This window comes from Ambystoma mexicanum, chromosome 2p (genome assembly GCF_040938575.1).
Source record: "Ambystoma mexicanum isolate Mex_15411 chromosome 2p, UKY_AmexF1_1, whole genome shotgun sequence".
NCBI lineage: Eukaryota > Metazoa > Chordata > Amphibia > Caudata > Ambystomatidae > Ambystoma > Ambystoma mexicanum.
The window spans coordinates 1189455402-1189482283 of record NC_090923.1 but is presented as its reverse complement, the minus strand read 5'-3'; the positions used below and the strand labels follow the sequence as shown (position 1 = coordinate 1189482283).

Here is a 26882-nt window from a genome sequence, read left to right as displayed (position 1 = left end):
GCTTCGTGGTTTTCTTGAGCAAAGGAAGCCCATAAAATAAAATGACTGACAGCAAGGCTTCATTGAGGCCCGATGGCAACCAAAAATGTACATTTGGCTACCAATGCTGTAAATCAGATTGCACCCCTGGAGACGCCAAAACATCCGCCATTACCCTGTTCCCTAAAATGTGTGTAGGGTGACCTAATCGCCCATGGGCACACATTTGATGTTTGAAAAGCACCCCATGGTTCGAGAGCCAAATGGGCCACCTGGGTCCTTTTACTCTTAGTGAGTCAAAAAGGGTTGCACTGGCAAGTGGACTTCAGTAGAAGTCCCTCTGGCCACCAATAATTGTTCCGAAGGAAAACGTGAAAACTCAAGGGATCCTAAAAGGCTCTAGAAAATTCTAAACAATTAATTCTGTCTGAACACGTGGCCTCCAAGTAGTTGTCAAATGTGATATGCCATCGACCTACGGAACTGACTATACCCCTGGCAATGCAAAGAAACATGGCAGAGGCCCTACAGCCTTTATTGCCAGAAATAAGGGGATTGAGGTGGTTGGGGGAGCCTGGCATTGAGTGTCACAGTATGAGGAGGTGTCGCTGTCAGTCAGCCAGGCGTCAAGCTCAGAACTCTGTGCCACTGAGGTAATGGGTAATTCAACCCAACTCTTATAGCTGAATTATGATCAGGCGGCGAAGGGAACCTTCAACCAGGCGTAGACCTTTCAAGTTGCAAGCTACTAAAAAAGCCACTCTTCCCTTCAGATCTCCACATGATCACTTCACACCCTTTCATGCTCAATCATCACCAGCCAGTGGCAAGTGCACGTTTTGAGCCCTGCCACCAACAACCATTTATAATAACAGTTCAATAGGTTTCTGCTCCTCTGCTTGGCTGTGAGCACCGAGAACAGAGTATTAAGCTTACTTTTGCTCCTACCTGTTCACAAATCTGTCTCCACTTGCTTATGAGCAGTAGTCTCACGCATTGGGTATGCACCCGAGGATGGGGATCTCGAACGTGAGGCTGCGAATTAGCGGACGCAATGGTGTGATGTTAATTTATGTGCCTTGTTCAGGCGGTCGGTACCATTCCAATTATTTAGTCTAGGCTGGACTAGTGAGTCGTACAAACTCCTTGTCTAAAAATGTGGCTATCCTACCATTTTCTTGGAAGTCAAAATACTTCGAGTGTATGAATTCTGAATAATTTCAAGTTAATATTTGAGTAAGAAGACAGGTGAAAATATCATGGCCTTGGTTTACCAAGTTTGAGAACAAAAAGTAACACAAAGTAGCAATTGGAATTGTGAAAACCCTAATCTTCCTACAGAAATGGAGGGAAAGACACTGGGAGCTATCAAGGAAAATACCTTCCGTATGGTTAAGAATACTTCTTGGGCTTTAACCTCCCGCGTCCCTTTTCTGGATTTAAAAACATTGAAAAAGGGTTTAACTGAATATTGGCTAGACTAGAACACGTGCCTGTGGCCTACGGCTCGAGAATTGGCTGCAGGTAGTCTGATATCTGCAGTAGGCAAAGGGGACCATTTCTTTTTCATTAAATATACAAATCGAGAACCTTTACATAGACACTGCAGCAAAGAATAAGTAACTACTGAACGTTGTCGGTATACCATACAGAAAGACCTACATAAGTTTTCACAATTAAGCACATTCTTTATAAAGCCCAGCTAGAGTTAATTGGAAGATTGAGCAGCTTTTTTAAATTGGTGTCCTGATGATTTAAGGGAAGACGCATGTTTCCGACAAACGCACCTTTTTCAATTAAATGTGTTGTAAGTGGATGACAGTTGGCACTCTTAACTGGTCTTCATGGTTTTCTGCAATGACAGCACAACCACAAGTTTACTGACGCATTTTCTGGGACAGCTTGGTTCTTGCAAAAGATAGGTGAATACTGTGCAATCTAATTCCGGCAAGGCAGTGTGATGTAAAATAGGTGGACACGCTGTACTTTAAAATGGGGTATTCTGAAGAATGAATTGGTAAGGCTATCACAAAATGCTATCAGAAAGGCTGTAGCAGAGCAATCATCCGCACAAATAAATGTAAACCATAAGTCTCCATTTTCCTTGTCCTTTTTTACTTTGACAACCTTATAATGTTAACACTGATGCTATGTTACTTGGATTGCAGATTGTTGAGGGTTTTGCAAAAGTCCTGTCTGTGACAAGATTTTAGAAAGCCCTTCTTGGATGAACAGGGGGGCGCCCCTTAGGTTTAGCTTGAACTACCCAAAGGTTTGGTAGCAATGGTTGAGCAGCCAGGCCTAATCTAGGAGGGATGAGGACTCTGTAGTGAGGCACACAGTACTCCAAGCATACACTTATTTGAAGGAAACCCTTGCACACTAGAAGTCCTATAAAAATAAGCATTTATTTTGTATATACACTAAGGCTTATAACGTTTAAGCAAGGTAAGTGCTGTCACACAGTAGTGTTAAACACAGAATAGTTGCAAGGATAAAAAAAATACTTTAGAACAGTTGTAAGGTAATACAAAGTAGCAAAAACCTCTGAAACAAGTATGCACACTTTAGACCAACTTCAACTTGTATACCTTTAGTTAACCCCTGCTTAGCCAATCTTAAGAAGTCCAACCCTATTCTAGGTGAGCCTCAGTCATGGGAGCACTGGGGACCCAGTGACCAGGGGTATAGGAAGCAAAAGCATGTAACAGCAGACAAGGCAGAGTCTATGAAGAGGTCTTCAAGATTACAGGGGATGGAGTATCAGTAGGTTTCTTTGGGTTAAGAGCACAAATGGTTGTCCACCCCAATTTAGCTTAATGTTAGGCCCGGGAGGGGATACAAGTAACAGCTTAACTGCAACCCTCCAAAGCCAGACACAACAAAGCAGGCCCCTGGTAAGTGTTAGGGGCTAAACAGTACCTTTTAGTGAAGAAGATGGCTGCAGGATGGTCCCCAAGGAAAAGCGACAGCAGACCTTGGTTCAGGACTCTTGGCCTTGGTGACTGAAGAAAAGAACTTGGAATGGATCTGGTGGTTGCTCTCAAGTAGTTGACGCCTAGCGGAAGATCTTCGCAGCACTGGCTCGTTGGTGCCTTTTTCAAGGCTCGGTTGAAGGACGGGTGTCGTGCGGTAGACTTTGCTCCAATTCTCGGTCCTCGACTCGGCTGAGGGGATTTTCAAGAGCGGGATCCAGTCTCGGGAGTTCCAAAGTGCCTGCAAAGTTTCAGAAGAAACAGCGCTTTGCAGCTTTGCAAGACGTTGCACCGCAAAACGGCACAGGAACCGGGCATTGGTGAATTGCGGGCCGTGGAGGTTGCAGCTCTTGGGAGGGCACAAAATGCAGTTTGTCTTGGGACTGGTTAGGCCCACAAGTCCAAGGGAGGAAATGGTCTGCTTCAGCACTTCCCTGTCACACACAAGTGAAGGTCAGGACTGCAGCGGGTACCGACGCCTCTGGCGGTCGCTGGAAGTGGCTGCGGACGTCCTTCTTTGTCGGATCTTCAGTTCCAGTGGGTTTCTGCTTCAGGACCCTCTTCTTTTATCCAGGAAAACTGGCTGAGCCCACCAATCACCACACATGCATTCGTTCAAACTTGGGAGGTGGCTTTCAGGCACTCGTAGAGTCTTTGCAGGCTTTTCAAGTGAAGTATGCCAAAGGCACATCAAGACCTTCCCCGACCCAGGCAGGTAGAAGAAGGCTCAAGAAAGACCCAAGTCATCAAGAACAGGGCGTAGAAAAGTACAGTGACCGTTTGATGCAAATGGTGACCCAACTGCGAAGGCAGCCTGTGATAAAAGTCCACAAAAAGTTGTGCAAAAACAAAAAGGTACACTGCCACCAGTCTGTCAGATAAACTTGAAACTGTAACTAAAAGTTGCTGGAATAGTGAAAAACGGGATACAGGGTTTCCCCTCGGCACTCCACTTAAGGTGGGGTGTGCTGATCTCCCAAAATAAAAAACAGGTGTCCCCCTGCCTTGGTAACATGTGTTATCGCAGGAAAAATAAAAAGGGAAGCTCAAAGATCTCCCAGCAACACTGCACAGAAAGTGCTGCGTACTGCAATAATAAAATGTAGATGCCAGAAAAGATGGACGAAAGCCTAACTCCATTTAAAAATATGAAAAATGGTTCCCAATGTCAGATTAAAAGAATGAGCGAGTGTGGAAAAAGGTTCCTACTGAATCAGGAGAATGAGTCGAAAAAATGTAATAGTCCACCAAAAAAGGCTGGGGGGACTCATAAAGTGGGGAGAATGTTTCACTCAAGAAGAACAATCTACTTAACACAGATGAATTGCTGGTAGGATTTGTTAAACTACTCTATTAATTGAGTTGATTGAGTTCTGAGATGTACCTTGGTGGATGTTGGTATAAGTGCACTTTGTGTAGCGATAAAAATATATTAATTTTAGCTTTGCATTCACGAAAGCTTTTTTTCCTGAAACAATAAATACTTTGACATGTCAACCATCTCTGTTCACACAGTACTGGTCCCTATGTTCGATAATGATGTTGAACTCCCTCTGTACAGTCTATTAGGTTCTTCACCAGAGTTTGTTCTCATCTCAAGATTCTCACCCTATTCCCATGGTCGCCAAGGTTCTCCCCATTCAGACTTCTTGCTATCCTCATCTCTTTCAGGGGATGTCTATACTGCATGGTGGTCTTTTCCACTTCTGAGAATCTGCATGCTGTAGATGTGTTTGCAAATAAGTTTCTTAGAAAAATAACTTATGCACTGATGCAAATCACTAGGGAAGGACCAATCCCCGCTAGCAGCTTCAAGCACTTGCAGTGAGCAGCTGGGATTTGTTTTTGTGTAAAATATGCTCAGTGCCACCCTCCGTTTAACTTCACCGCTTGCTTTCTTCCAGGGTCTGGCTGCTGGGTCCATCAACAAGAGGACATACATGTCGGTGAGTGTGTACTGCCCTCCCTAAGGAATGTTCAGTGTGACTTTATACGCAGGCAGGATAAAACTGTGCAGCCCTCTCTCCCTACTCCCCTCACCCCCACACCAAAAAAGTCACATTCCCCATCCGCAAAACATGCGTAGGCCCTGCTGGTTGATGAGCATTTTAATGCACTCCTCTGGTTAAGTAGGGCGCCGACTATAAGAAAATACAAATGGCAATTTAATTGGCAATCCCCATCTCCCTGTAAATACTGCACCATGCCCTTCATCAGGCAATGCTCCGTCCTCGACTTGTCTGAAAAACGATAGGGGTGGTTGAAACACAACCTCTTCAGAGTGCCACAGTCATTAGCTTGATGTAAGAAAACAAAAATACGCTTTCGTTTAACCCCCATGAAAGGTATATGGGACGACTTGCAAACGGTGTTCATATCCTTACCTATAAATGATCTCTAACCCTATCATCAGTTGTCTAGTAGTGCTAGAATGGATGTCCGGGAAGATGCACTTGCCCTCTACACAAGACCAAAGCAGCATGCGTTTTGCATCTGTAATACCAAATGGGAAGCCTACTTCTTGTTCTATTCCTGCCCCTGGTTCGTTTGTGTTAAAGCAGACGGAACGATAAAGTGCCATAAAGTGCCATATTGGGGCATGCAGAATACTGCAAAGAAATAGAAGATTGGGAGGGAAGGCACTTTTCTATTCAGGGTCAGCGTCAGCCAGAGTTTATTTACGTGTAATTGGAAAGGACAGACATGTGGTGCTGGTTGGTCCCGGAGCTTAGTAGGATTAGTATCCGAGATAACATGTCTTTCATAATGAAATGATCCGTAATGTAGTAAGCTCTTTTTAACATGATCTCCCCTCTTGTTTTACTCCCTCTTTCTCTCTCCCTTGGTACCTGTGGAATGCAGCAACAAAACATTGTAAGTCCCGTTGTTTTTCTTATCTTAGAAATGTTACGTATAGTAGGTTATATGGGGCGGGATTTATCTGACCCACTACATCATGAGCTGGCACCCTGACTGGTTCTGTGGGTGTTTTCCACTTCATTATGTAACTTATGTTCATTCTGATGTTTGGGAGAAAATATTCACCGAATTCCAGGAAAAACACGTGCCCATGTCATAAGATGAGCAACTGAATGCATTTTTTCTTCCACGTTCTAAATATCAAATTTGTACCCCATCCATCCCTCCCCATGTTCTGTCTTTGACCTATGCTATAAAATCACATAAACAGGTTGTTATGCTTGTTAATTTGCTTTTAATTTGATTGCCTTGCTGTTTTACATGGGGTAGAGTATACTATGGGTACTTCCCACTTTTTTGATATGGGGGCCTGTGTCATAAGGGGAAGAGACTGAAACAACAAGGAAATGGGCTACTCCTCCCTTTTCCGCATCTACCAGTAACCTTGGGCTATGCTTAGTGCTATGGTTGAAAAAATCCAATGCACCTGTGCCCGAGATCTGTTAAACAGTTTAATTTTCCATAACTCTTAATAAAAAACAGTTCATATTGCATAGAAACATTAAAAAAACATGGGTATCGTCACTGTGCCCAGAAACCTGGTTATCCCAAAACATGTTAAACACCTTATCACAGTGTGGGCTTAGTGGCTTAGTATACAACAGTATATCTTTTTCAACCATATCACCAAGCATAGCCCAAGGTTATTGGTAGTCCTGGAAAAGAGGGGTAGCCTGTTTCCTTGTTGTTTCATGTCTGTTTTACATGGAGTGATGCCTCTTTGGAGTGTGTTTATTGGTTGAAGGTTTGGGTTAGAAGATCAACACATACTGTTTTAAGGGAGTAACTGGAGTTGTGAAGAAAGCCTTGTGCAATCCTAAAAGTTTATTTAATAGTTTTTGTCGTAAAAAGCCATACATAAAATACAATTTCATACATGCATTTGATTTGATAACAAAACCACTTGATGGAAAATTAGTGCACCAGTGCATTACATCCATAATTTTCATTCGCATTGCAGTATGGCTTTCAGTAATTCATTAACCTATTTATAATTGATATGATATGGCATTTATAAGGCTCCTATACACAAGTGTTTCGAGGCGCGATGAGGCAAGGGAGGGGCAACAGAGGGAAGACAGACAGCGATCTTATTAGGCCAGGTTTCATTCAGATCGCGTAAGTGCATGGGAAGGGGGAAAGGAAAAAGTGCGAGGGGGAAAGTGCAGTACATGGAATAGTAGAATAAATAAGATAAATAAACGGCAGGATGGTGGCAAGTGCAAGGTAAGAGCAGACAGAAGTGCTGTTCGGGGACTGTGGGGATACAGAATACAGTCCCCAGGTGCGGGGTTGCCAGGGAGGCAGTGCAGGTGTGCAAATGGCAGGGCCTGGGCCCAAGGTCACAAAGGGTGGCCATGTAGCCAGAGCAGTTTTAGCCAGGAATTCAGCAGGGGAGAGGGGGAGAGAAAGCAGAAGCAAAGAGGAAGGTTTTGAGGTGCTTCCGGAAACCGGAGATAGTTCTCCTCAAGTTTCTGGGAGGCAGGAAGGCTGTTCCAGAGGGAGGCCCCAGCCGAGGCGAGAGATCTACCACCAACTCGTTGCTTGGAGAAGCGACTGACCCTGAGGGAGTTGGAGGTGGATGAGCGAAGAGCTCGAGAAGGAAGATATTTGGGAAGAGAGAGTTGAAGGTATTGCGGCCCCAGAAGGCCTTGTGGACAATGCAGAGGATTTTGAACTTCATCCTTGCAGTCATTGGGAGCCAGTGCAGAGATTTCAGTACTGGAGAGATACGATCCCTGGGCTTGAGGCCAAGGACGAGTCTTGCAGTCCTGTTCTGGATAAGGGCGGAGAGTAGAGGCGGGCAGATTTAGATAGAGGCTGTTGCAATAGTCCAGCCTAGAGAGAACCAGGGCTCTGGAGACAGTGAGCTTCTGGGGGAAGGAGAGGAAAGGGAAGGAGGTGCAGATGGTAGTGTGACTTCTTAGAGACATCAGAGATGTAAGGAGAGTGTGGAGTCGAAGATGACCCCACGGTTTTTAGCCTTGCAGGTTGGCGCAGGAAGAGGGCCAAAAGAGTCCGGCCAGAGAGCTGCAGGGAAGGAGGGAGTGGGTGTGCCAATGAGTAAAATCTCAGTCTTACTGGCATTAAGACAGAGGTCATTGGCGGCACACCACTCCTGGATAGCAAACAGACAGTCAGAGATGAGGGAAGGAGAGGAGGCGGCCGAGGGTAGCCTGAAAATTAGCTGGGTATCATCTGCATAGCACTGAAAGTTGGGACAGAGAGCAGTGATGCGGTGGGCAAGGAGTGCCAGGTATTGGTTGAATCCCTGGGGGACACCACAGGTAGAGAAAAAGATATCGGAGAGGAAGGACCCGAATTAGACCTGGGAGGGTCGGTTGGAGAGGAAAGAGTGTCAGCCACGCCAGAGCCTGACCAGTGATACCCAGGTTATCACGGAGACGGTTGAGCAGGATGGCGTGGTTGACAGTGTAGAGATCAAGCAAGATGAGGACACACTGGGTGTTGGAGTCGAGGTTGGAGAGCAGGTCTTCACGGATGTTCAGGAGAGCAGTTTCCATGCTTCTGGCAGCTCTGAAGCCAGACTGATGGTCATGAAGACAACCAACAGATTCGGTGTGGAGATTAAGCTGGGTGATGGCCAGTTTCTCCAGGAGCTTGCCCAGGAAGGGGGTGATGGAGATTGGACGATAGTTACCCGGGCAGGAGGGGTCGGCAGAGAAGAGGGTGCACAAGGGAGTGCTTCAGGGTGGGGGTGGGAAGACTCCAGTGGCGAGGGAGTGATTGCAGAAGTCAGCCAGGGCAGGAGCCAGGGAGTCGAGTGGAGAAGGGAGTCCTTCACCAGCCAGATTACCTGCAGCAGAATAAATTGCAACATGCTACCGTCCCTCACACAGATAAAACCTATATCTAAATGAAGCCTTCAAAAACCACAATTGTTATTAGCCACCAGTAGCTTCCTATTTAAACACTACGCAAGCAAGAGCCTTTTTCAAGGATCTTCCTAACCTATATAATAATGTCTGCTATTCCAGTGATGCAAAATAAAACATTGCTTCTCCAGATGAAATGCACTCTGATGATCAGCACTAACGAGCTGGTCCTCGACAACTTCTAGTGGAGACATAATAAGTCAAATATGCCAAGTTTTCTGCTATTTACATTACACAGGTGCAGCGCTTCAGGATGCTTCCTCAAGTTTCCCATAATGCAGTAACAGCATGCAAGGGTAATAAATGTGACTTTAATGACCATGTGATTTATCTTGTATCCTCTGGTTTAGAGGATACAAGACCTACGTTTTTTGATGTCTCACTGTGGTTGACTCCCAGTAGATATATGGAACCTGAACGCATGTAAAGGCTTTTAACCCAAAGTGCACAGGCAATATCTTTCATACCCTCCTCTTTTATGATGGACACTGCATGTTCTGATACCATTGCAGGATCGCCAAACCACTGTGGCAAGCCTAGGTATGCCGAAGACCTCACCATGTTCTCGTACTTGTGTAACCTTAGAGTGATATAGATCAAGACGAGTGCTAAATTAATGGTTTAGCATAAATTCTCCTCATTATTTGAAGAGAATAATTTAACCTGCGCACAAACCCCTGCCTCCTGTAGCTTATCGCCTAGGCATCCAGTTTTTGTTTGTTCTACTTTATCTGCAACTTGTTAGGCAGAAACCTGTGTAGTTCCCTCTGGGACCACTGCAAAAGATTTAGGACTACAGGTATTTGGCAGTAAACCCACTTGGTAGCAGTCTGTACCACACACATTCACTTGGTAGCTGTGGCTGAGCAGTCAGACTTCCCTCAAGAAGAGTTAGGCAGTATACAGGGTGTTCACAATAGGTCAAGAGAACACAATAGAACAAATAAACACTGACCAGGGCTTGGTGTAAAAGAGATATCATTATTTATTTAAAACCACATCTAGAAAAACAAACGGGCACTAATAGTAAGCAATTCAAAAACACGGTCACTAAAAGATATACACTCCCTTAAAAGAATATTAGACAAGTCTTAAGTAAAACCCCACTTATTTTCAGACAGCGGTGAGCGCTTCACGCAGATGGCACTCTAATTAATTTTGAAAGGGAGAGAAAAGCAGAGAATAATTTGAAACAGATCCCAACACTTTCACAAGAACACAACAAGAGAGGAAGGCAAAGTAAAACCGTGAAGTTAGAGTTCAGAAGGCCGGATCCACTAAGAGGATCAGAACGAAATGTGTCCAAGGTTACACGGTTGAAGTGCACAAAAGTCTTGAAAAGGGACAGAAAGAGTTGGACCAAAAGAAAGGGACCAGTTAGATTGTCAAGGCGGCCAGCCCAGTCCAGAAGGTTAAGGGATTATTATTACCTTGTAGCAATCTTTAGAAAGGGAGGCCTGGCGGACACGGTACCTTAAAGTGGTGAGAACACTCCAGCGGGGGCAGTTGTTCCTGGCAGCGGATGCAAGTCGGTGCTTCGTCCGGGGGAAGAGAGGATCTCGTCGGGGAGGAAGACAGGAGTCCGTTGCACTGCCAGGGAAGAAACCAGCCGCAGAGTTTCTCAGGTACAAGGAGCGGTCCGTTGATTCGCGGTTCAGTGGTGAGTGGCTATCTGGCCGCCGGGGTGGTTGGCACGGGCAGTTCGACCACAAACCGGTCTGGGGTGCGAAGAAAGAAGGAAAACTGGTTGTGCCCACCAGTCAGGGGAAGAAGCCTCTCCAGCCGGGAGATCTTCTCTGTCATCGGGAAGTGGTGAGTCGGTTCCGCAGGGCTCCACCGGTGGTGTCGTGGTAGGTTTGCTCAGCTTCTCCCTCGTCGGATTCTCAGGTCCTGTGGCGACTTCTGAAGTTCCAGTCCCAAAAGCCCTGCTTTTATGCAGCATACCCCCATTCACTCAGCCTAGCTGTCATTCAAACATGCTAAGTGGTGAGCCGGCCGGCTCACCACTTGGGCCAATCACACGAGAGTGCGACTTGAGTTACCAAGGTAACTCAGTCCAGGGTGCCTAAACACCCTCCCGTGCCCCCTGTGGTACCCAGACAGAGTGGCACCACTTTTGGAGGCTTCTGTGGAGAAGCCCGCCAAAAAGTGGAACAAAGGGCTCGACTTGGGTTGGAGTCACAGAAGAGAACACAAACGCCATTTTAGAATCAAGTCCTGGCAAAAAAAATACCAACCGGCGAATTAATATTAAATAAACCGGCGGTATGTTCGAGGCTATGAGAATTAAATAATTAAAGTTGGCAGCCTCGAACAATGCGAAAATCCCATAGGAAAATATTTGCGGTTGAATATAAAAAGTAGTATCCACTGCCACCAGTCAAAACTCGATCAGGGGGGACGGAGACGTGCCCCCTCGACTAACAGACCCCGGGGCAATCGAATTGCCCCGACCAGTACGTCCACAATATGATGGTTGGTACTGGTTTCTGTTCATAATTTGGGACTAGTAAAGCCAATGGTGACTTTACATGCCCTGGTGGACAGTATTCAGTCCCAGGGTATGGAGTCTATGGTGGGGTGGCACTATGACACCCCTGTGTTACGTCACGGAAGGTGCTGTGTAACACACATAGTAACAACACATGAGACCCTATGGAGTAAAGGACCCCACAGCCCATAAAACACATTAACAGTCAAAGGAACACCATAAATCATGTCCAAGAATGGGAGAAAAAGAGTCTCACTCTTGGCAGGAGAAAAAACAAACTCCAGAAATCCAGCAAAGCTGCTGGGGGACTCACTAGGTTAGGAAATCCAGCCTAAAGAGAGAATTCTCCCTAACGCAACTGTTTTGCCTTTTCTGAATAAGCTTTTTAAGATATTATTTTCAATCACATTAAACTCATTGCACTGTCCCCAAATGTCTGCACCATGTGTGACCCGTGGAATTGCCTTAGTTTTATATAGCTTAAAAGTAACTTTAAACAGAAATTCTCATTCTTATAAAAGGAAGAAATCACTCTTGAAGAATTTTAATTTATTGCTCATTTGTTCCACCTATATTCACCAGGTTAAATTTGACAAAACAGACATCTGGTTACGTAAACAATGAGAGCTGCTCTAATGATTTTCTTTTATTGATAATAAAATTGAGCTTCGGTTTCCCTTTTTGACACCCAGTGATTTAAGATTTCTTTGGGCTTGCAATCAGCCCATGCCCTTGGCAAAACACTGAAAACTCTTCCAATAATATAGTTGCAGCCTGTATTTATTTGCTACTATCACAGTATTATCCACAAAGAGTAGCAGGGGACGAGGGTATTCTGAATCCCCATGTTTGGAACATCCCCTGTAATCTGCTGGAGCCTGGCATCAAGGGAATTGATTAAAAGAATAAACTGAATGGGTGTGAAACTCGTCTCCCTCCTCCTCTGCTACCTTGAAAGCCTTCACTACTTGGCTATTCATGCGAAATCTAACCGTGGCAGAGTTATTTGCATGCAAAGTTAGGATGCAATTAATAATGACTGATGGAAGGAAGGCCCTGATCAACAGGGATATTCCATCAATTGTCCTTAGGGACCAGGTCAAAGGCTAGGGACCAGGTCAAAGGCTATGTTCAGTCTAAAAAGACTCTAAGGAGCTGCTTTTCTCACCTTTACATATTTTCAGAATTAACATAAGTAAAGTTAAAAATCGACCATAGATTTCACATTTTGAAGGCCTAGTTGACCCTGAGAAACCATTGAGCCTTTATACCCACTCCCATAACTTTTCTTCATTTGAGAAACCTGAGGGTATTCTCCCAAGCCAGCCTTGAGAATCCCTTATTCAGGTGGCCTGGGAAGGGCCGATGCTCTCGGTCCCCATCTCTGGGGGCGAACGGAAGAGAAAGGATCACCTCAATGGGGGAACCCAGGGTTGTGCTCGGAGAAAGGCCCCAGGTGAGGCGCTGTATTAAACTGTGGAAGAGGGAGAAGAGGGCGAGACACTGAGGCCTTTGTAGGCTATATGACATCTGCCTCCCTTCCTCTTGGTAAACTTCTCGGACCCAACTCTGAGAATCCTCTCGTTTCTGTTGTCCATCCTAATAATCCCAGTCATCTCCAAACCCCACCAATCTCACCCTTCTCACTTTACCAACACCCATAGGACAAAGAGTATAATTTTCTGTGACAACCCCCCTTTTTTCCGATGCGAACACTTTCGCATATGACGAAGCACGATGGACTAACACCCGAACCAATTGCCTGACATGTCCCAACACCAGGGTCAGGCAAAGGCAGGCAATTGACCAGAACTGCACACAGCTGATTGCCTTTTCCCTTCCCCACAGGAATAAAGGTGGAGCACAAGAGTGCAAGACTAGCAAGGCAGAACGCACAATGTGAGAGCTAACTCTGCACGGTAGTTCCAGAGGAGGAGAAAGGCGATGCATACCGAGAGGGTGACCAGGAGAGACGCAACCTTGCCTTTCCGACCAAGGCCTATGATGCCGCTGCAGAATGAATCGTAAGACCGTGAACAATAGCCAGCATGTGTTGCAGCAGATGTAAACGGTACACAAGACCCTCCTCTGCTGATAACCAAGCTGGGGAGCGACACCTGTCTCCGTGGTACCAACCTTGACTCCAAAGAGAAAGAAAGCGGTTCATCACAGCTGGTGAGTCGAGAGCAGAGTCAATATGAAACTGAACTGTGTTGAACGAAAAGTAGCAAGCGGCTAATTGCACTGTGAAAGCATGAAGAACTATTGATGCTAGAAGGGGGGAAAACCAGCAATAGAGGAGTTCGGCACCACGTGGGTGCTCACTCGGGGAAACTCTGGGTGATTACCCGATTGTTGAAACTACTATAATCAGAAGGCCTTGGGGAGAGGCGAAAACGGGGTCAAAGTGGTCATACAGGGGTCCTCTGTACAGTCGAAGTCTTTGGGCGGCTGATTGTGAAGAAAAGGGAAATGAATAAGAGTTGAATGAAAAAGGCACGATTGACAAGATTGGCAAGCGTGAACCCGAAAGAGGCATGCCGATAAAAGGGGGGCGAAGTATAAAGTCCGGAAATACAGTGTGTTCACAAGAGTGAACCCTTCCGGGGGATGTCCACAGTGAACTTTTTAAAAAGACGTTAAGATTAGCAAATACCACCAAGAATCATGCATTGAAAGCCATGGTGAACCCGACCGAGGGAGACAAATCGTCTAATCAGATCTGAACCCGGAAGAGGGTGAGAGAACCTGGAAGAGGGTGAGAAGCCAACACCCATCGACCAGTGAATGCAACAAATTCAAATATAAGAGGGAAAGCCTTTGAATGCATGCCAGGCCAGAGGGAACCCGACAAAGAAAAGCTGATATTCGAGAGGGGTCTGAGCCCAGAAGAGGGGAAACACACGGGTGAAGAACTCATGCAGAAAAACCCAGAGAAGAACTCTAGACCATTTTGTTGAACCTTTGTTCTGATACTTTGAACCAGTCAGGCCCTCGAAAGCAGGAAAACATAGCTATCGGAGGTCCTAGTATCGTTGAGGAACTTTCAAGGGATCTTTGCCCGGAAGAGGGGGATCCAAGGGTGAAAGGCATCACCCAACGTGCAAACAGAACATAACTTTTGTTTATTATTTTGAATACATTAGGCCCACGGCGGCAAGAGACTTTTTTGTCAAAAAGAGACTTAACTACTGAAGGCCCTGATTGCTGAGAACGGGACTGTTAGCTCGTGCTGGGGGAAGCTCGAGCGTGTGCTGTGCTCTAAAGTCTTATTCTACCGTGCTGAAAACATGGGGAAGGGAGACTCCGACTACAGCATCCCGACTTCTTATTTGTGAACACTTCCTTTTTTCTTATGAACATTATCTCACAATTCTTTTGTATTTAGCGTATGGATTGGCAATAGTTTTTTCTTAGTATGGGCCCTTTTATTTGACAAGACGCCACTAGGACTGCCTTATTATTGTTTGATGGTCGAAACTTGCTCCCATCTTGGATTTAGCTTTAGAATTGGCGTTTGTTTTTCCAACCTACTTATACTGTTTAATAAACACCCTTGAACTGTGATCACTTGTGTCTCTTTACTGTTGCCACCATGGCTTCCTTACATATTAGTTCTGCCCACCTTTTCGAAATCTGTACTTTTCTTTATCCTCAAGTTAGTGCCTGTGTTGTGGAACAGTGTAGTAAGAACTGGGGCCGAGAGAGACAGGTTTCTTTTTAATCAGGTCTGATGAAATCCATTCTGGACCCAGGGCCTTCAGGTTTTTTTTGGTAACTGTTACGGAGATCTATCTGTTTTTTGCTTAATCCTCTCTTCCCAATGAGACCCCCAGCACTTTTTGCTGGACTTCTAGACCTTTTCATTGTGTACTGAATGAGGGGAGACTTTCCCCCCCCCCCCCCCCTCATTCATTCTTATGGTCTCTGACTTTTGGAACCCTGTTCTGTGTTTTGCCTTTCTATGGAGTCTGCTTTCCTCCATATCTCTTTTCAGGCATTTGTGTTTAACGTTTGCAGCACACAGCACCCTATGTGCAGTGTTGCCGGGGACCCCTTGGGTCCTCCTTTGAGATTCTTGCACTATCCTTGAGAACTTCTGTTCTCCAGGATAGGATACTTTGCATCCTTCCTAATACTTTACATTCTGAGAGGTTAGCACACACCACCTTATGTGGAGTGCTCAGGGGATACCTAATACCCCCCCTTTCTTCACTTCTCCTGTGACTTTGTAGTCACATAGACCACCCTATAGTTATGGCTGGTGGCAGACGTGTTCTACCAACTATTGTGCTATTTTCTACCGCAGACTGTATTCACAAACTCTGTTATGCACAATGGTGGCTCCTTTCTTTTTTCGCCATTTCTATCATGGTTGTTTTTGGCTAGTCCTTCTTCTACCGCTCTGGGAGGGGGAGGTCTGAATGTTTGTTTTGCCTTTTGGCAGAACCCCTTGGGTGTCCCTGCCTAGGGTCCAGTGCGTATGTGAGTGCCTGAATGGAACCAGTTCACACTTTCTGTAAAATGCTTAATAAGTTTTCAAATGAGTGAGTGGGAAAACTGAATAAAAGGGGAGGTTCCTGAGGCAGAAGGCAAGTCGACCCGTGCAACAGAAGAACCAAAGCTGAAGACTACCAGAGATGCCCACAGACCCTTTCAGTAACCGTGAAGTGACCACTGCTGTCCTAACCCTGTTTTCTAATCGACAGAGGGGCTCCGAAAAGGACGACTCCTTCCCATTGGCTGGTGGGACCAACTAGCCTCAAGACAAACTACAAATTGAGCAATCTTCCGAGGTGCTGTGACTTTCCAGAGCTGCAGATCGCAAATACCAGGAGACCTCAGACCCATTTGCAGTGAAACATCTTGGCATGGACGTATCTGCCCAGAACTTTGGTGAGCTCCAATAGGACCTTCAGAGGCACAATCCCACTCATCTAAGTCCCCTCACCAGAGTGCAGAACTTCAGAATCGAAAATCATCGACCGGGCCGTAACCATCCTTTGTTTGGAGCTGATAAACCGCAAACTGGAACAGGAGACTGAAGACATCCTTGCTGAGGGTCCCCTCTCCTGACTGCTGCTGTGCCATCCCCTTCAAAGTCTGTCCTCTCGTCACCAGACCGAGGAATCCAGGCTACACCGGAGAGAATCCAGCTGAATTTACTTCTTCTAACCTAAGGTACTGTTGGGCTTAAGGTAGAGCTTACTATGAGCCGAAGAGTCGCTCCAGTGTAACTGGAGTGCGTGAATAGGTGTTTGGGTGTCCACCCATAGCTCTGGTCCAGGCTTGTCAGCTTGTGCCCTTTAGGGAGTCCTTTGCAGTGTCCCCCTAACTTGTGTTATATTGCTCAGCATCTTTTTCTAGTGACTGAAAGTATCCTGAGGAAGTTTGCTTATTCTGCTACTTCGTAAGACTTTGGCTCCACTCTTACACTGACTTTTTGTATAGTTGGGGATTGGATTTGAAAAGCATTAGAAGCTCTGAAAATTGTCACTATACCGTTAAGATTTGCTACTGTGTGTATAACCAATCTTTTTCATTCAAAAGACTTTATCTGATGTGGTTTTGCTAACTAAATACAATTACTGTTCATCTGTAAAGCAACGAGTGTGCAGTAGTACCGATAACACGGTAGAACTGTCATCAGTGTCAAACTCTAACATTTGTTATCAACTCTGAAAAGTATTAAGAATTCCTATCTGTGTTGGTTAGTGACATAAGTGTTTATCTACCTTCTTTGTGTAAATAAGAATAAATGTATATTTGCAATATAATATTTACTTTGTAAGAGTTTCTTTGGACTATTGTATTTACTGGGTGCAGTGTACCTACCTACAGCTCACATCTTCCTCCTATGATAAGCCTGGCAACTCTGCCATTGTACCAAGATCCTTTGGGTAGTACAGACTTCTACTAAAAGTTTGGGACCTGTACGCCAAGGGGATAGTTTTTAGAAGGTCTTAACACAAGTGGACTTTAGGACAACTCCCCTTACAGTAACCTATTGCCATAAGTATTTCCTGGAGGTAAGAAACCCTATTGTCATCCCATCTCAGAATAGTGGGCAATGGCTCCTCCTGTGGCATATCTTGGGCTTTCCCTAACTTAATACAACATCCCATCATATCGGGCAAAATGGTTAAACCTTGCTGTAGCATTAACTTTGCCAATGGTTGTTCTCTTTTCCTCCTTTATTTTTACCCACCATTGACCAGAACTGGTGTTGGTTTTTCTGTATGGCTATCTTCAAGAGTGTATCATATATAAGTCGCAGGAATGCACTATTTGAATTGCTATGATGGCGTTATTTGACTGCCCAGACCTACGGATCTCCTCTCGTTTTTTCTGTGGGTGTTAATTGGATGCTAACTTGTAACTTCTGGTCTTCCTCCAAGAATCATCAAACCAACCATTTTTTTCCCCCCCTCTCGGCTTGTTACTTTGCTGTTTCGCTGGTCTTGAAAGATCCTCACACAGGTTCCTCGATAATGTTTTGAATGCAAAAGAGCCATCCGTGTCCAGATCATCCTCTAAGGTGCTTGTCAGCTCAGGAAGAATCCAGCTATAGAATACACCTCATTTCCGATCACTAACTTGTTCTAGTTAATGTATGTTCACCCGAAACGGAGTCTGTTATCTACAAAAAGAAGTTCAGTTCCAAGTGCCAAGCACACATGGGTATCTGATCTCAAAAAAGCCTGATAATTCTGCCAGGGGTACTTGGCCGAATTATTAGGTTTTTTTGAGTTGGTACACCATCAAGAGAGAAGAGGAGAACTCTAAATTGGAAGTGCCTGTTGTGAAATTGGGAACTAGCCTCAGAGATTGGGCGCAATTGAAATCAGATTCCAGAGACTGTCATACAAGGAACAGTTAGCTTTCTTTGAGTAGTTTGAACATACCATATTTTGATGGAGTGAACTTTTGGGCGAATTCCGGTTCTATTTTCATACTGATACGATAGCCAGGAATTATATGGACAGAAGATAGAGGAAACAATGCAAGAATTTCCAAAGCAATTGAAATTTGCCGATAAGATAAGCAATCAAGGTTATAGGAGACTCCAGGATACTGAACCCTCGAGTTAGAGAGGGTACATGGTCTTTGCAAGAAGACTGTGGCATGGTAATACAGATTCATCTTGAATAGAATCGACACAAGATACTTCACAGCCCTGAAGAATGTCCTACATTGTTGTGTTTAAGGGACAGAAACTTGTTATCTCCAAAATACAACTTAGAATATGAAATAGCCAAAAACATCTAAGGCAAAGGGATCTCAGTGTGATTAGGTTACACGTGTTTGACTCAAGACTAAATTTATGATTAGAACCCACTTAGGTTGATTCACTTGTGTTGTTTTAAGGTTTGTAAATTGTTTTATGTGATATGATCATTTTTTATGATGATTTTTTAATAATTGACTTTGTATGATTAATAAAATTTGTATTTTGGAGTTTTATAGTATTACTTAACTGCCAGATAGGATACCCATGTGTGCTTGGCACTTTGTAGGAACTGAACTTCTTTTTGTAGATAACAGACACTGCTCCATGGAGTAAAAAGTTTGTGAATCCCCTCCTGTGGTTTATAGCCGTTTTGAGAAAGGTGCACCCTAAACAGAGTTCCATCGAGTCCAGAGTTGGCTCATCACCTTCTCCCATTTATAGCTCCCTGGTCCTCATTGATTGGACCCAGAAGGAGCACGGAGACGGCAACAATACAGGTGGTTGACGCCCTCAAAATCCTTGACGACGGCCACCCCTGTCTCCTGGTTCTACTCGACCTCTCCCCTGCTTTTGACACAGTAGACGACCAGGCGCTCACAGACATTAGCACATGGGGGTGGGGGGGGGATCAGCAACCTTGTCCTATGCTGGTTCAAGTCCTACATCACCAGCCGCCAGCAATTGTTCAGATGGACTCCTCTAGATCGCCAATGCTACCCGTCACCTCTGGAGTCCGGCAGGGTTCCATTATCTCCCCAGTGATCTACATTCTATACATGGAGCCACTGGGGCCCCCCCTAGCCACACACAACATCCACCAATACGCCAACGAAACTCGGCTATACCTTTTTAAGATCTACACCATCGAGGACATCCATAGGCTCAAAACCTGCCTCTCGCTGATCCAGTCTTGGATGTCCAGTGCATACTTGAAGCTCCACCCCGCCAAGACCAAACTCCTACTCCTCTTCAACAACAACAACGAACACCCAGACATACAGACCTGGCTATCAACCTTCACACCCGAGCTCACCTTTTGCGGCAAGTCCCTTGGGTTCCACATCGACAAACGCCTCTCCTTCAGGACACACATGGCTAAGAAAACTCGGACAGCTTGGTGTCAGCTTGCCCTCCTGCGGAAAGTCAAGCCTTTCCTCCCTCCAGACTGCTTAAGATCCACAGTTCAAGCACTGGTTCTATCGCACCTGAATGGGGGCAATGCCCTCCTGAAAGGCCTCCCGTCGTCCTCCATTGTGCACCTGAGAAGTGTCCTGCACATGGCCGGATGCCTCATCAAGGTTCTACGCCGATGCAACCACATCATCCAGGCCCTCAACCTCAATTGGCTTCCACTGTACGCACAAATCACCTTCAAGTCTTGCTGCATCATCTATAAGGCAGTTGCCCTCAAGTCAGCCAGCTATCTCGCGGAGAAATTCTGCATCTCCGGCAGACCGCGCACCAGCAGAAGCCAGGACACGTGCAGACTTGAAATCTGTCACTGCAAAAAAAGAAAGGAACAGAAAACAAGCCTTTTCTGCCTATGCCACAAGACTATGGAACCTCCTCCCGATCAGCATCGGACTCTCTCCCACGCTCCTACAATTGTAATTGTTTATTTGTACAGCGCTTATACACAAGTGAAGTGCTTGTAAACACTTCAAGGCAGGAAGGGAATAAGAGAATACAGTAGTCATTCGTAAGCCTTGAAGTTTCCGAATGATCCAACAAAAAAGTAACTAGTGTACTAGGCCTGACAGCATTTCTCCTGGTGCAAATGCATGAAGAGCATCAGGCGAACCGGGGGGGGGGGTGTTATGTGTATTTGTGTGTGTATGTATGTATATATATATAATTTTACTCTCTCACTATTTTCTGGGACTCAAGGTGGAAAGAGGCAGGGAGTCTGTTCCAGAGGCAGGCTTCTGCAGAGGATAACGTTCTCCCCGGCCTTGGAAAAACGGCTCACATGCAAGGAGTTGGGGGAGGCCGAGCGGAGGGCTCTAGAAGGGGAGCATTTAGCAAGAGAGAGTTGCAGATAGTGCAAACCCCGGCCCCAGAAAGCCTTGTGCACTATGCAGAGTGTCTTGAACTTGATCCTAGCAGCCACAGGGAGCCAGTGGAGGGATTTCAGCTCCGGAGAGATGTGGTCCCTGGGCTTGGGGCTATGATCAGTCTGGATGAGTTGTAGCAGACAGAGAGTAGAAGTAGGAAGATTGAGAGGGAGTATGGGGCTGTAGTCCAGCCTAGAGAACCAGGGCTCTGGAGATGGTGAGCCTTTGGGGGAAGGTGAGAAAATGTAGAATGCCTCTGAGGAGGTACAGCTGGTAGTGGGTGTTTTTGGAGATATCAGAGATGTGAGAAGGGAAGGAGAATGTGGGGTCGAAAATGACCCCCTGATTATTTGCCTCACTAGCAGGTGAGGGTGGAGGGCGAAGGGAGGCCGGCCATTGGGAAAGCAGGGGCAGGGGTCCCAAAGAGGACGATCTGTCTTGCTGGCATTGAGGCAGAGATCGATAGCAGTACACCAAGACTGAATTGTGGACAGACGGTCAGGAATGAGGATGATGATGAGGATGATGATGAGGATGATGATGATGATGAGGATGATGATGAGGAGGAGAGCTGCGTGTAATCCGCATAACACTGAAAGGTGAAGGTAGAGATCTGTGGGATAGAGGGTCCATGCAGACATTGAAGAACCACAGGGATAGGTTAGATCCCTGGGGGACGCCACAAGTAGAGCGAGTGATAGAGGAGAGAAAGGACCCAAGTTCCACCTGGGAGGGACGACCAGAGAGAAAGGAGGCAAGCCATGCCAGGGCCAGATCTGTGATGCCAACGGTATCGCGGTGAAGGGAGATCAGGATGTTGTGGTTTACTGTGTCGAAGGCAGAAGAGAGATCGAGAAGAATGAGCACAGAAGGAGAGTTAGTCAAGATTTGAGAGCAGGTTTTCACAGGTGTTCAGAAGAGCAGTGTCTGTGCCTCTGGATGCTCTAAAGCCAGACTGGTGGTCATAGAGACAACTAACAGATTCAGTGTGGAGGGTAAGCTGGGAGATAGCTTGTTTCTCCAGGAATACTACGCCCAGGAAAGGAGTCCTTGAGATTGGGTGATAGTTCGCCGGATAGGAGGGTCAGCAGAGGGTTTGTTGAGCAGAGAATGCACAAGAGAGTGCTTGAGAGAAGTGGGGAAAACTCCAGTGGCGAAAAGGAGGTTGCAGAGGTCGGCCAAGACTGGAGCAAGAAAATCCATGTTGTCTTTGATAGTTTTAGAGGGCATGGGTCAACCTGTTTGGAGGAGACTTTCATGGACCGGACTTGTCTGGATACCTCCTAAAGCGTGACAGGAGAGAAGGGGGGGGGAGGGGCTGAGGAAGACCCAAGAGATGTGGGTGCAGGGGGGTGGGGAGCAGAGGACAGGATGACCTGTGTTTTGGCAGTGAAATAGGCAGCCAGGGCAGAGCAAAGGGCCTGGGTGGGTGCAGTAGAGAATGAGGCTGCAATAGGATTGCCATGTTTCTTGCAGACTTTGAAGAGTTCAGACATATTGTTAGATGCTGCCGAGTTGCGGGCTTGAATATAGACTCTTGATGCATATTCTATATTGCCTTTGAAGAAGGTGGCAGGCCAGTTTGTCAGATGGTGCACCTGAAGATCCCCATTCCGTTCCGCTGCTCTGCGTTTACATTAAGGGCAACCAGCTCAGAGTCGTACCTAGAGTTGCACCTTTTGGAAGGCTTCAGACAGACCCTTAAGACGGGAAAGAATGTCAAGAGTGTTGGAAAGGGAGAAGTGAACGTTTGAAAGGTGTGTGTCAAGGTGGGAGTCAGCCGCAGGAGTAGAAGGAGGAGAGTATGTGGAGGCAAACGCAGCCACTGTTACTCTTTTCATGGGTTGGATGACCTTGAAGGCGGGAGATGGTGATGGGTGTGCCGGTGCTAGAGGAAAAGAGAGCTTCATGTGGGAAGAGAGAAGAGAATGATCAGTCCAAGAGGGTGAGGTAGTGGGGGGGATAGAGAGGAGTGTCTGTTGAGCGCTTTACACAGGGCAATTCAGAAAAGAACTCGAGACCCAACTCTTCAAGGAGTCTCTCCTCCTCAATACCTAAGAAAGCACGTCACTGCCTGTGCCAACTGACTCTCTAGATGCCGTCTGCCCCTTTCCTCCCCGCCACTCTGTACAGCTGTACCCCTCCTCTGTGGCCCTTTGTATCCTACCCCCCACTGTACATCTGTTCTGTTGATGCCTCTGAAAAGTGCTCTGTTATGCATCTGTACTGTTGTATACCTTTGTAAAGCACTCCATTGTTTCTCGAAGTTGGGCCCGCACTCAAATACCATAATATTAGCTGGTTATGGTCACGCTCCGACACCATATAACTTACTGGCTTAATCTTGGCCATGATGACGCACACATACACGTACACGCGCACAAATGCACACATCTATAAGCGAAGATATCTAAATTGAGGTATAAATGGACACAGCTAGTGAGGTCTAGAGAAAATCATTGCCCTGAAGTTCATGGAGTACTGCGTGGCCCACATTGCCTCCATGACCTTCTATCTAGTAGGGGAAAATTGTTGCAATGCCCCAGTCTTCTTCTTCTAGGAAACCCATTGTATTCTTTCTTGCTTCCCAAATTTTCCATTGAAATCTCCAGCCGTAACTGTATGCATCCTAGGCGATTGGTCAATATTTCATCGATATCCCCCACTAGTTTGATTAGATCTTGCAAATTGTTCCTTTTGTCCCCTGTCGTCAGTCCCTTTTGGGGCATTCTAGAAATTGATCACCACTACATGAGATAAGGATGTGTGGGAAGGTACAGTGGGCAATGTATACCTGCGAAACTGCAAACATTTCTTTCCAGGAAAATAGTTCAATCTCACAAGTATTCTTTTCTCTCCCATTCCACTCGCAGAGTTAAACACTGGCATTCATGGATCAGAAGTTGGGTCTTGAAATTTCTTTAAAATCCCTTTAGACCTGTGTGGCGGGTTCCTTAGTTTAAATACTCAACCTAAGAGAAATGCCCTTGTCCCATGGTGGCTTGACCAACTTTTCACCAGCGAGTTCTGTAAAATGGTGCCTGGCACCATAAGTACATTTCATATTTGCTGCAGTGATGCCACCCAAAGGCCAACCATGCACAGTGAAGCTTTTATTTGCCATTTACGTTAGTTTGCTTTCAGTAAATGTCAAAGGTTTCGAACATCTTCATACTCTCGAGCAAGGTAGAGTATTATACAAATGGACCCCCCCTTTCATAAAATCTCACCAATGTGAGCGGGCTAGTAGATTTTGTGAGCCCTGCGGAGCTCTAAGTAGCTCCTCGATGTGAGGATTTTCCTCTAACCAGGAGCATCTCATCGTGGCGTAGAAGCTGTTAATGTCTCTTGAATGAGTTCTCAGGATGGTGAACATTTAGTTAATGGATAACTGGAAGAGCAGGAAGAAAATGCAGTTTTTGAAAAAAGTTCTATTTTTGAATAGCGATTTAACATTGGCTATTCTGGTGTGTCCATTTCTCAATGTGAAGTGCCTGAAAGAGGGTGGGATTTAATTTTCTTTCCCAACTGTGGCATGCACACGCAAATTCACACACCGTAAACCCCTCTTACTATTGCTATGTTGCTGTGTCATTTGCTCTATTGCTGACTGTTTCTGTTGATTCTTCTGCCTTTTTCATTTCTTTATTTTACATTTCTTTCCTGTCAGTTCTCCTGTTTTGCTATTCTACTTCTCGTTTAGATATGAACTGTCTTTGCCGATAAATCTATAACTCTGCCACTACGTTTGTTTCTGTTACTGCATCAATCCTCTCCTGCAGAATGAGGAGCTAATTCCCAGCGGGCCACAAATGCTCCTTTTGCAAGGTGTAAGAAATGTACCCTTGTAATTATGTCAATTCTGTATATTTCTGCTCATCTCTTCATGTAAAATGTATTCTGTAAATGTATTTGCCACTGTACCTTCTGCAACCCTAAATGCGCCCAGATGCCCACGGGCTGGGAGCGCTATACAAATAAATAAACGTTCATATGAGATGCAAACTGTAACCCATCAAGCTTTGAATGGCTTTTAACGTTTTACTAATACGCCTTTTTTATACATTTTCCCACAGAGTGAATTTCAGGTAGGCATGGTTGGAGAGCACCAGTCACCAGGAGCCAAGAGTAGCTCTTTGTAGCTGGTGTTGACAAGCTAACCAGGCTCTCCTAGGCTGTAGCCAGGAGGTAAATGGCTCCCAGAAATTACAAACCCTGCGCTCCGCATTCGGATGGTCCTTTCACCCCGAAATGAACTGTCTTTCCTTGTTCATGATGACAATGACATGCCTAGTGTAGTGGGCGTAGTTATGTTGTGCCTTTGTCAGCATGTCTACTCCATGGGTCATGGCAGACACAAGGCGGCAATTTACAGTGTCTTTACAGTGTCCTTAGCGCATTTCAAAATTGCAGGATATATTCTAGGGTGCAAGGTGACTCTCCCATCACAGGGCTGGCTATGTGGCTATCGTGCAGTCCATGGCAGTGAAGTACCCTGGAAGAGCAACAACCATTGGAACCAGTTCAAGTGCTGGGATTCTATTTTGCAGTTATTGCCGTGGTTCGTTTTTTGTCGATGTGCCTCAGAGTGAAAGCTGACAAGTACATAAGTGAACTCTCCCTGTGTTGTTGCAAAACAAAACTGTTGTATCAATTGGTATCCAGTGATGACATTGGATCAAATACCGTTTTTGAAAGGGTATTTTAGATATTTTGTCTGGAGTGAACAACTATTAGCAATACAATGGAAATGAATTGGAATTTTCTTAATATCTTAAAATAATTCAAATGTTCAAGGGATTTAATTAGTTGAATGAAAGTATGATGGTTAGGATGTGGTTTTTAAAGAACTGATTATAAATGATTAAAAATGTTTAATGATTTTTTACATTCAAATCAAAATGATTTCATCCTTATACTGCCTTCCTTCACCAGTCGTTCTAGCTACCCTGGCACCACCCTTTGCTTTATTATATGTCCTTACCTCAAGGTGCCAGTGATTGTTGAGGTTCCGACCTTGGGTTTTGTGTATTTTAGTTTTCTTGCCACCATTCACCACTTTCCCCAAATATTATAGGACTGGAGTTCGATTAGTAAACTCAAGGTCTCCTTTCATCCGGACAACGCAACAGAAAGAACTAAGATCGCCACTTGGGAGAATTCTCCAAACATCAGCGAAAGACCAGGACAATACCCAAGGAGTGAGTCTCACAATGAAAAACAAAATCACGTAGCCCAATAGCAATCCAGGAGAACGCAAAGCACAAATCAGGAACCAAAAATGGAGACTCACATAAAGAAGACAACAGGGGGGGCGTGGCTTGAGCAGCCATGGAGTAGGACGTGCTTCCTGTGTAGCTCCGGAGGATCCGACAGATGATCCGTGAAAACTACCTTTGAAAGTGCGTCATTGGTTCCAGAATTGATCACACATGCACGGGAATGTATGCTCTGCTCATTGTATAAAGATCGAGAGAATTGTAAGCGGGATTCTGGAGGAATTGCTCGACGAACGACGGCGGCTGTTCGGTCCATTGTCACACAAGATGGCCGACGACAAAAGGAACGAAACCAGGGCACCCGAAGAGGACGAATAGAGGCGGCGGCCACGGGGAAAGAACGACGGTGGCGAAGTGAAGACGGAGCGAAACCCCTGGGGCGGTGGGCCTTGGGTCGCGAAGGCTTGGGTGCTGGCCCGGACGGCAGGAGCCCGAGGGCAGCAGAGGTGTGAAAAGGCAGGCCGCACCACGACGGGCACGAGAAGCGCTCACTCGGCATTGATGAGCAACTAGAAGCGGTGAGAGGGGGTGGATGTCGCGACTGCCTGAAGATCACCACAACAGTCGATAAGAGCGGAAAAGACAGTTGGGGAGACACGCAGACGCTGAATCGTAATAGGGAGGCCCAACGAAGGCCGGAAAATGGCGGCGCGAGGGGCCGTGGGCAAGAATAGGAACAAACAACCCACAATGGATATTTTCGCGAAAACAAACAGTTTCCTGCGGCCATCGCACCCAAAGGCCCGATGGCACAAGCTGAGGGCACCACAGCGGCTGATAATCATCAGATTTTAGAAGCCATTACAGAGCTGAAAGAATCTTGGGGGGGGTTTGCGATGTTGGACCTGCGCACTTCCCTGGAGGCTAAAATTGAAGCAGTGGGCATCGAAGTCTCCCTGCTGAGACAAGATGTCGGGGGACTGGCGGAACGCACAAGCAGCCTGGAAGGTGCGGTGAAAACTAACACGGACACCAGCACCAACGATGCAAAGGAGAT

At 45.8% G+C, this 26882-nt stretch overlaps 1 long non-coding RNA gene across 1 annotated transcript in view; it reads left to right on the top strand.

Moving 5' to 3' along the window:
* Window positions 1–5828, top strand: part of LOC138567310 (uncharacterized) — a 36383-nt gene extending 30555 nt beyond the window's left edge. The window contains exons 2-3 of the long non-coding RNA XR_011302162.1: window positions 4859–4900; window positions 5817–5828. This is a non-coding gene — a long non-coding RNA (uncharacterized lncRNA). The remainder of the gene's footprint in view (window positions 1–4858; window positions 4901–5816) is intronic.
* Window positions 5829–26882: the final 21054 nt, after the last annotated feature.